The sequence below is a fragment of the Mustela erminea genome, chromosome 4 (genome assembly GCF_009829155.1).
Source record: "Mustela erminea isolate mMusErm1 chromosome 4, mMusErm1.Pri, whole genome shotgun sequence".
Taxonomy (NCBI): Eukaryota; Metazoa; Chordata; class Mammalia; order Carnivora; family Mustelidae; genus Mustela; species Mustela erminea.
This window is the reverse complement of record NC_045617.1, coordinates 19147935-19159111: the sequence shown is the minus strand read 5'-3', so window position 1 is coordinate 19159111 and position 11177 is coordinate 19147935.

Sequence of the window (11177 nt, the reverse complement as noted above, 5' to 3'; positions counted from 1 at the left end):
TTTAAATCAGACACCAAAAGCAAAAGCAACAAGAGCAAAAATAAGTGAGTAGGACTATATCAAACTAAGAAGCTTCAACACAGCAAAGAAAGTCAACAACAAAATGAAAAAGGCTACCTCCTGAATGGGAGAAAATGATCGGAAATCAAATATCCGATAAGGGGCTCATACCCAAAATATAGGAAGAACTTACAACTCAATCACAAAAAAAAAAAAATCTAAAAAATGGACAGACGATCTGAATAGACATTTTTCCAAAAAAAAATACAAATGGCCAACAGACACATGAAAAGATGCTCAATATCATTAATCACAAGGAAATGTAAATCAAAACCACAATGGGATGTCACCTCACACTTACCAAAACATCTATTATCAAAAAGACAAGAAATAACAAGTGTTGGCAAGGATGCAGCAATTTCACTTCTGGGTATTTATCCAAAGAAAATGAAAACACAGGGAGCCTGGGGGGCTCAGTCAGTTAGCCAGCTGCCTTCAGCACAAGCCATGATCTCAGGGTCATGGGATTGAGCCCCGCATCAAGCTCCCTGCTCACCAGGGAATCTGCTTCTCCCTCTACCACTCTACCTCCTCCCTGGCTTGTGCTCTCTCTTCTCTAGCTCACTCTCTCTTTCTCTGAAATAAATAAATAAAATATTTTAGAAAATGAAAACACCCTTTGAAATGATATATGCACCCCCATGTTAGCTGAAACGTTATTTACAATAGCAAATGCAGAAATGACCTAAGTATCCATTGACAGATGAACGAATAAAGAAGTGAATATTATTCATCCATTAAAAGGGAATATTTTTCATCATAGTAAAGAATAAAATCTTGCCATTTACAAAAACATGGATAGAACTCAAGGGCATTGTGCTAAGAGAAAACCGAAGTAAATCAGAGAAAAACAAGTACCATATGATCTCTCTTGTGTGTAGAATCAAAAATTAAAAATAGAAATAAAACACAAGCTCATAGATACAGAGAACAAATGAGGGTTGTAGGAAGCGAGGAATGGGGGTAGGAGAAATGGATAAACTTGTGTTTTTTTGGTTTGTTTAAATAAGTTGATAAAAAATTAAAAAATAAAAGACCCTATCTATAAGAAATAAAGTAAAATATTTATGAGTGTATAGAGCATGACAACTATAGTTAATAATATTGTTTTACGTATTTGAAAGTCGCTGAGAGAGTAAATCTTAAAAGTTCCCACCACAAGAAAAAAAAATTGTGACTATGGTGATGGATGTTACCTAGACTTAGTGTGATGATCACTTATAACACATATAAATGTTGAATCATTATGTTTTACACATGAAACTATTCTAATATGTGTATATATGTGTATAATATGTCAATCATAGCTCACTTAAAAATATTTTTTTGACAGACTCCTCTTCATGCTCTCCTCTTCCAAATGCATCCATTAGGTGGTACTTTTCTCTGGTAGGAGAAGCTTCATGAACTCTGTGTACAGGTGTATGTGTGTATATAGGTATGTGTTTCCCTCGCTGCACAACTGCTGCTGCTGGACACAAACTGAGGGAGACAGAGCCAGTTGAGATTTTCTGAGATGAAGACCAAAAGGCCTACAGTGGTAGAATCAGAAGTCACGCGTGGCCTTGCTCCCACCTAAAATTAAGTATCTCTCCCTTACAATCTGGGGATGTGCTCTCAAGTTCAAGATGTTATGAAAAAGTAGGAAAAATTACTGTACTCACATTGCCTGGCTTTAAAAAAAAAAAAGTCAGACCTGACCAAACTGAGGTTAGCTCTGTATCAACTATCGGTAGCCTTTAGCCCACTAGTGGAAGAAGCAGAGAGGTTGATGAAGACTTCAAGTCTGAAAACAGAAAGGGGAGGTCAAGTGGAGGTTCAGAACTTCTTTGAGTCTTTTTAAAGAAAGGTTATCAGAGACTTGCATAGGGGAACAATTCCTTGATAAGAAATTGCTTCAGGGCAATCTTAGTCAATTAGAATCTGTTTTTCTAAGATTAGAATTTGACATTTTGATTCTAGTATAATTAAAATTATCTTTATCACCATGCAAGTTGAATATAGGAAAACACTAAACACTAAACATAAAACTAAGTCCTTGGGAGAGAAAAGGGAAGGAACCTGGGAAAACAGACAACAGAAAGTGGAGTTTAGGGGCACCTGGGTGGCTCAGTGGGTTAAAGCCTCTGCCTTCGGCTCATGTCATGATCCCATATTCCTGGGATCGAGCCCCGCATCGGGCTCTCCGCTCAGTTGGGAGCCTGCTTTCCCTGCTCTCTCTCTGCCTGCCTCTGCCTACTTGTGATCTTTGTCAAATAAATAAATAAAATCTTAAAAAAAAAAAAAAAGAAAGAAAGTAGAAATTATCCAACCCCTCAATTTATAAATGAGGAAACTGAATCTAAGACAGTTTAAACAATATACAAGTTCACTCACCAAATTAGTATCTGCAATCAGATTGGTCGCAAATGAAAGGAATTTCCAGTGAGGTCTAGCAGAGGTATTTGGGGCAGACAGAAATTCCAATATTCTTCATAACAAGCTGTGTTTATACACACAGTGTAGTTGTTTTTAGAGCTACACACAGCATGCAAATATATCTTAAAATTCTCAAGCCAACCTTAAGTGCTGTCATGTCCATACTGGGAGGGATCACGTTCCCATTCATGGCATTCCTTAGGTTTGCTAAGGTTATTTGTGCTCAGTAGACAGATTGCCTTGGCAAAAATAAGGCAGTTATCGGAAAAATACATAAATTATCTATACACTTCAAGAAAAGGCTGACCCAAACTATCCTGATACAGTAATTGCCTTTATTTTCCATATTATTGTCATATACTCTTTTGAAATTCCTGGAACAGTCTATGCTGCTATTCCAATGATATCACGTGCGTGCAAACACACACACACACACACACACACACACACACACACACTGAAGCCAGATAGATCTCTCTCTTTGCCTGAGCAAAGAAAAAGAGAAGAAATGCTTGATTCTGTGGTTAACCCATGAAGGGAGCATCTCCATTTCCATTAGGATCTTCTTGCTAACTGCTTCCCAGAGTGCCTGGCTTCCAATGTACCATTCCCTGACATGAGTCAAGCTGCCCCTCCCCGTTAACATGAAAGTAAATCCAAAGTTCAAAGAGGGAACAGGGAGCAGGAGGTGGAGAGGTAGAGGTGTGATGCTGTCGAAGGTACTATAATTAACCTGAAGTAGCTTCCTGTGTGTGATTATCCGCTCAATGTGGTTTGTTTTGAGAGGTAATCAAGATACTATTTATGTAGGCTACTACGTGAAGCTTGTGTGTCTCTTTGGTCCGTTGAGTAAAAAGACGTCTCTGTGTTTTCTTCCAAATAAAGCTATATTGCATTTAAACAATCTTGTCTCCCAACAAAGGTTTTGAATCTAATTCCTGTAATACCTTCCTAATATATGGTGAACTTACTACAAGGAAGGAAAAACTCAACTATCCCCACATGCTTGAACTTACTTTGGGCTGTTGCATTATTGATTAATCTAACTAGAATTGTTAAGCAGGGGAATGGCATAACTCCTTGATATTTAAACCCGAAATTATTTCTGAGCCTATTTTTCCAACTCAGCCTATTTGTAGATATCAATGTGTCAACTTACTCAAGTCATAAGTGCTTCTCTAAGAAAGTGATACACTCTCCATTTATTTCGTGGGGGACAGAAAATATCAGAATCTCCAAGAGGGAATCTGTCCTTATTATGAGCCGTCACCATCCGGTTGAATATCTCCTCGGTGCACATTAGCAGGGTAAATATATACGAACCTAAAGAGATACACAACTATAAAATGTGTCCTCCCCCCCCCCCGGTTTAATTGGAAAGCGAGGCATGTCCATAAAAAAAAAAAAAGAAGAAGAAGAAGAAGAAGAAGAGTAATAACACAAAGCAAGATAACAGACCTCAAAGAAAGTGCTATAGACCATAAAAGCTACAGGTGTTCACAAAGCAATAAATCAGAAGTTACCAAGGGCTACAGAGGTGACTGTTTTGTTTTGTGTGTGTGTGTGTGTTTTTTTCATTTGCCTTGATCAAGGAAGCCCTAAGTAAGGTTTCCCCAAAATTTATTAAATATTTATTCCAGCTTCTGCAACACTTGATTCTCATCACTTAAGTGACTTCACTGATCCAGGCCAGGTGGGGTCTGTGGGTGAGAGTGCATTCCAAAGTAGCATAAAGATAAAAAGAAATTACTCTTGATTTCTGAATGTCATTTCAAAAGTATACAATTATTTTTTAAAGCGTTTCTCTTCAGTCTGCCTTGGGTGAGAAGCAGCCACCCTGCTGTTCTTTTCCCCCACTGTAGCTTTCAGCAAATCCTATAGGGGGTCCTCTCTAGGAATGAGTAACACATGAGCTGGTGAGTAAGGGACAGGTAAAGCTAGGTAGAGAGACACAGATAGGGGGCTACCCGACTAGACTCACACAGGAGGGTATAGAATCAGGCTCACAGAAATCCCAGACCTGAAGAAATGTTATAGATGAGATATCAACCAGAGAGAAGGGAATATAACTAATTCCCCTTGCTTTTTCTAAATATAGAAGGAATATTCACCTGATAGTTACAAATCTACCTTGTTTGTCTTAAATGTTATAGACAAGATATTTACCAAGTTCCCTCCACAGTTTTCTATAAAAAACCAACCACAAAAGCCCTCTGTGGCATCCCATTGGTTTGTCTCTTGCTCTAAAGATCTTGTTTTTCTTTCCTTTCCTTTCTCACCTTCACTAAATAAACTTTTACTTCACTTCCCCCTTTTGCATTTGTGATTGATTCTCCAACTCTATGAGACAAGCACTCTGCAACCCTGAAGCTCTGGGACCCCATCAGAGGCCAGCAGATGATTATCTGTCCTCCAGCAAGTCCCCAAGAATGGCCCCAAGAGGGAAAGTTTCCTCAAAAAGAAACATAAGAAAACATCTAAAACCAACAGACCCTTGACGTGGTATTCAGAAACATTTTCCAAACTTCCCTTACGCAAGTCCTATCTACATGAAACCATTGATATGAAAAATTTTAAATATATATTTCAATCAGTTTGTGTTCATAGATTCCTGGATGACTAAAGTTTTCAGTTTTCACCCAAATGTGAGGTTGGAGTTTATATTATCTACCCAACTAGTCGGTAAATTTGACAATTTTGAGGTCTGTCTTCAATGTAATGGTAAAAACTATTCATTAGAAATAGGATCAGGTGCCACTTGGATCCTATTAAAAATTATGAAACCATTAAAAAAATGGAATATAATTTATACAGAGCTATAATAATGAGTTTGTATGATTAAATCGGAAGAACCATTAGTTGAGATTAAGGAGTAAAATGGGTTTTAAAAATATTCTGCCTTCCTTCCAGAAATGCTGGATAGGTCAATTTAAACTATTTATTGAAGGGATGCATGGGTGGCTCAATCAATTGAATTTCCAACTCTTGACTTCAGCTCGGGTCATGATCTCAGGGTCATGAGATCGAGCCCCACATGGGGCTCTGCTCTGGGCATAGAGCCTGCTTACGATTCTCTCCTCTCCCTCTGCCCCCTTCCTTCCTTAAGTGTGCATATGCTCTCTCTATCTCTCTCTCCTAAATAAATGAATAAAGTCTTTAAACTATCTGTTTCAAACTATAAATATCTAAACAAATGAAAGCTCTGACAGTAAGGATTGTTGAACGCCAAGCCCAGCCCCCCACTAGCTGAGTCCTTCAATCTTGTTTTCCCGTTTTTTATTTGAAGAATGTAGAAAATGGAACCATACTTGTTCTGACCACCTTACAATGTTGTTCTGAGATTGAATTATTAAAAGAACATAAATGTGCTTCAAAAAAACTTTAAAGCATTTAAAAATTTGAAAATGCTCGTTAAGATAAAATATAAGATAATTAACTATCTAGCATTAAATTTTTTTTAGAAAAATGAGTGAATTAATAGTGAAAAAAAAAAGTAGCTTAATTATAACAAAATCTTTCTCTACCCCAAAGAATTAAAGAGTAAGGATACTGAGCTCTCCACTTAGTACTCATAAAATCTTCATCTACACAGAGAAGTTAAAAAGGTAAATGTATTCCCATATTCATGACCACTACTAATAGCATTCATATGCTATTTCTTTTCTACTGTTCACATTTCTTTAGGTTGTGAAAATAAAATGACTTCGGTGTATGAAACTATTTTTAAAAAAGCAAAAGCACCAAAGGCATTCCCTTTAGAGTACTGGTCCAAATCATGAGTGAATTCCCTGCATGATGTTATCAGCTCAGGTTTACCTCCAATGGAGTATATGTACCTATTTTTTCTTCTTTGTTCTTAAAATTGCTTTTTCATGTTTTGTTATTCTTGAAATATCAGTGAAATGATAAAAGATACCATTAACAGTTCTTGAGTGTTTATCACGTGTCAGGCCCTGGACTGAGCTCTCTTATCCTTTCCTTCTACAGTAACCTCATGAATGTTTCCTCACTGTACAATGAGAAGAATGAGGCCAGAGAGGTTAAGCAACTACAGCAGTGTCACAAAGCCAGAACCAGAATGGTGCGGATCCCAAGGATACAGTGAACCCATGGCATAATGCAGCCCCTTGGTCTCTTTCACAGTCTTTTCATCCTCCGGCAGGTAAAGTTTTCTTTATTCAGTGAAGGTCATCAGTCTTGATTACAAGTAGTTGTACTTCTTTCTTCATCAGCTCCGGTGAGGGCGTCAGAGTTCTAGCACTTCCCGAATAGACCCAAATGTCACTTTTACCATCACGGTTACTCTGTCTCTGTCCGACACTGGGGTCTAACCCCTCAAGTGAGAATCTACTGGAGTGTACCCCATGCTTCTACTTCTCTTTCTACTAAGACCCTTGCTCTGGAGCCTAAGAATACTCCACAGCCATAGTCGTTTCAAGGTTCTACTGGAGAGCAAGATCCCTTTGAGATGTTTGACACTGAACCAGAACTAGTGTTAGTTAGACAACTAACTAGATAATGTTAGACAACATTATCTCAGCAGGTAGATGCGCTTGCTTTTTCCATATATGCTGTTCGCAAATCCAAGCACTAGTCCTGTATTAAATCTGAAGGATCACTGAATCGAGTATCAATTTGTAAAGATCTAATAATATAAAGAACTTAATCTGAACTCCACCAGCCCTCATCTGCTGGGCGGTGACTGCCCCGCCCCCACCCCATCACTCAAAAGACATAGGCAGTGTCCGGTGCTTGCGTGGCCGCCACTACAGCTTCTCTGTGCAGATGAACACATTTAATTGCACTACTAGTTAAACCAAAGCTTGGTATCTAAAGATGGTAACAAAGCAAAACAGAAGTTCTTCAAGACATCCAGCTCTCCCCGCGGTGAGTACATGGAGAGGATATGCACTAGTCAATGTGGAGACACTTTCATAAGTTTTCCCCTTGATCATTACTTTTGAAGGAACTTTGAGAGCAGAGGACAAAACAAATATGTTCCCTCTTAGTAAGTCTTTGTCCAACTTTTCATCTGATAAGCTAACAAAAGGAAATCCTGTAAATCCTACCGAGATTGAAAACTGAATCTATATACTCCCGGTTAAATGGTTTTATACCTGTTTTATTTCCCCCATAAAGGACGAATCTTCATGGGTAACCTGTTAAATTAGCTCAGAATGAAAACATAGACGTTGATGAATGGATGACAATTCTTTTACCGTGAGTGAAGGTGGAGAATGAGCACTTAGGGAGACCCTGACCAGCATGAATGGAAGTTCCCTGAGAACAGGGGCTAGTTATGAAGAACAAGCCAGAAAAGACAGAAGCAGCATTTACACAGTGAAACGAACATCAGCTGTGGAGGACAGCCTTCCATTCTGTTCTGCAACAGACAGCTCCTACTCACCTGGGTCATCCTTGCCCTAAGCTTGTCAGATGGGTACACGTTGGAGTGACGCGGGCATTATTAAGCTGAATTTCACCAAGATTTTCCACTGCATGAAAGTGTGGCTCTTTCACCCTTCAATCCACTTGGGACTAATTTGAGCAATGCAAGGCTTAGTGGCAGGAAGCATGTAAAAATTCTACCCCCAAATTTCTGACAGCTTCAGAAACTGGTGTGTTTGCTTTAGGATGTCCAAAACAATTCTGGGACTTCATAACTGAAGAAGCGAACTGTAAGACCTTGACATATTTTTGAAAAGTGAAGAAGTCAAACTTTTCCTCTTGCCTGCTTCTTCCAGATCAGTGCAGAAAACCTACCAAACTATCAGATTTTGCCCTGGAGAGATTTACGCAGGCAGTGTGAGACCCACATGTTCCCAACGCTAAGAACGTCTGATAATAGGCGTACAGGCCCGTAGCCCTCCTATCTGTGGGCCTCAGTCCTTCCTGGCCATCAAGTAAACTTGCAGAGGGTAGAGTTGCAAATTCCCATGAGACAAGGCCACTAGTTCGAGTTTCCAGAAACAGCCAACAGTTCTCCGCCACTTCTCTGTGCTGCCATCTTCAGCCCCGGGGGAGAACTTAAAGGGTTCTGCCTACCAGTCAGACCACACAGACAAGTACCAACTGCTCACAGGGCAGTCCAGCCCCAACTGCACAGAGAACAGCTGGTCCCTGAAACACCAGAACACCGAGAAACTCTCATAATACAGACAGGTCTCGGCTACCAAGATGTTCTGTTCTAGAAATTTCTTTTTCCACACAGGGATGGGACCCTGTGTCCTCTTGCTGTACCATAAAGGTATCTCCTGCTTTTCAAAAGTTTGTGCTTCATCCCGTTGCTTTTATGAAAAACCTACACTACTGACTTGTTTTTGCTAACCAAAAAAATCCAAAGGGGATTTTCACTTTTAAGAAAAAAGATGGAAAGCAGAAACGGCGTTAAGGGTTTGTTTGGCAGCAGGCTATTACAGAAGCGGGTGCAACCCGAGCAGTGAGCGTGGCCCACCAAGCTCCTTCCCCAGAAACATCTCTACATCAGCTGCCAGAGCTTCCAGCTGTGTCTGTGAACATCTGGGCTTTATCCTGACTTATTCTTGTGTGAATTATTAAGATGTGTCCTCAGGTATCAGAAAAGGTATTTTTGGAAGCTGGGGACATTCAAAAGTTTTTCATATAAATTAATAGTAATTCAAAAAAATTAATAGTAATTCAATAGTAATTGCTTCTTTGCTTTACTATATTTCAGCTTATGAAAGACTTCTGGACAGTGGGAGAAACCTGTAATACTAAGAATGGCTAGCTAATATTTCTTCAGCACTTTCTGTAAGTCAGGCATTCTTCAAAGCACTTTTACAAATTACAATTCATTTAATCTTCATAACAAACCTATGAGATTAAGAATCCTTTGGTTTGTTTGAAGTAGGCTCTATGCCCAGCACCCAGCACTGAGCCCAAAGGAGGGCTCAAACTCAAAATTCTGAGTTCAAGATCCCAAAATCAAGACCTGAGCCGAGATCAAGAGTCTGACGCTGAACCCACTGAGCCACCCAGGAGTGCCAGGGATTGTTTTTATCTCCATTTAAGTCAAAAGGAAACTGAAACCCAACCTGTCCAGGTGGTTGGTACATGAACGTATGAAGATAAATATTTGCTAATTGAATCTAACAATGTAGGAAAGCGCCCCTCTGTATAAATAATGTAATAAATAAGAGGATGACCTCCAGGATTGGCCCATAAAATCTATTTAACCCATGTGTATCATTTTTATTATTAAGGTCATGCAATTTCCTTTAAACCTAATACCATTAAAACATTGTTTTGATAGGGAGATGTGTTCCAAATTCCAGCTTGCGGTGCCAGTCAACAGTTGACTCAGTAAGCAGTGACTTTCTGAAACAGTATTAGCACTAAGGGAAGGCGCAAAGCTGAGCGAGGCACATCCTCATCATTTAGGAACTTCTATCCTTATCCCACCACAGGGAGCAACAGGAGACTTTCTGGAGGGCCTTCCTGGCTGGGACTGGGCTAACGATAAAATCCTTCTGGACGTAAGGCCCATTCCTTCTGTACCTCAGACGCTCCTCCATTCTCTTAATAGAACCCCGGGATTTTCTGAGCTTCTGCAGAAATTGAGAGGTCACCATTTCCCAAAAAGCAGTTTTAAGCTAAGCGCGTGCAAAGAATTTTCTCAAGTCTTCATTTTCCTCCGACTTGTGGCACCTGTTACTGCTTGTCTGGTGACAAGTGCTAGCAGATGACAAAGTGAATTAACGAGAGGTATATTAATATTCACAGAAAAATGGGGGAACGGTCCATCCTGCTTATCTCAACACCTTGGTGTTCTTTTTGCGGGCGTGGGAGTTCACCGTTGTAATTTTACAGTTCATCAAGAGATTTAAGTAGTCATGCTTTCCGCGTGTGAGATTGATTCCAGTTTTTGTGGTGAAATAAAATGGATCAGCATTCCTCAGGGTTCCACCATGGCATCCACACCCTCCACCACCTAAACAGGTTTAGAGATTCCAGACTATTCTTCCTTGATTGAACCCACTGCCCCCAGCTACAACCCCCTGAATACAACAGCTTTTCCACCCTAGACTGTGAGCTCTCTGAGGGCTGGGGACCATCTCTTGTTTATTGTTGTATGTGCGTCCAGTGGCACCAAGAGTTAGGGATTAATAATAATCCTAGTAACTGTATAAACTTCACTGAATTTAAATTAATTCCAGTGTAGGTGAGTGAGTGAACAAGACTCTAATCTTGGCTTTCCCTCCTGTGCCATTTACCTATAGAGGGCTGCCCAAGCCACTGGTTTGAAGAGGGCCTATTTGTGAGCCATTTCTTATTCAATCTTAAAAACAACAACAAAAGGGGCGCCTGGGTGGCTCAGTGGGTTAAAGCCTCTTGCCTTCGGCTCAGGTCATGATCCCAGGGTCCTGGGATCACCCCAAATCGGGCTGTCTGCTCAGCAGGGAGCCTGCTTCCCCCTCTCTCTCTCTGCCTGCCTTTCTGCCTACTTGTGATCTCTGCCTGTCAAATAAATAAATAAAATCTTGAAAACAACAACAAAATATTAAAACAACAAAAATATTTAAAACAACAACAACAAAATATTAAAACAAAGACCACTGGCTTAAACAGCGATTTTCTGTCCAAGTGAGAAAAAGACTGCTTGTCAAACCTAAAGATATTTTGACTCAGTTCATTTCTTAAGTATTATTTTTTCCAGACATAGACATACTCTCATGAGG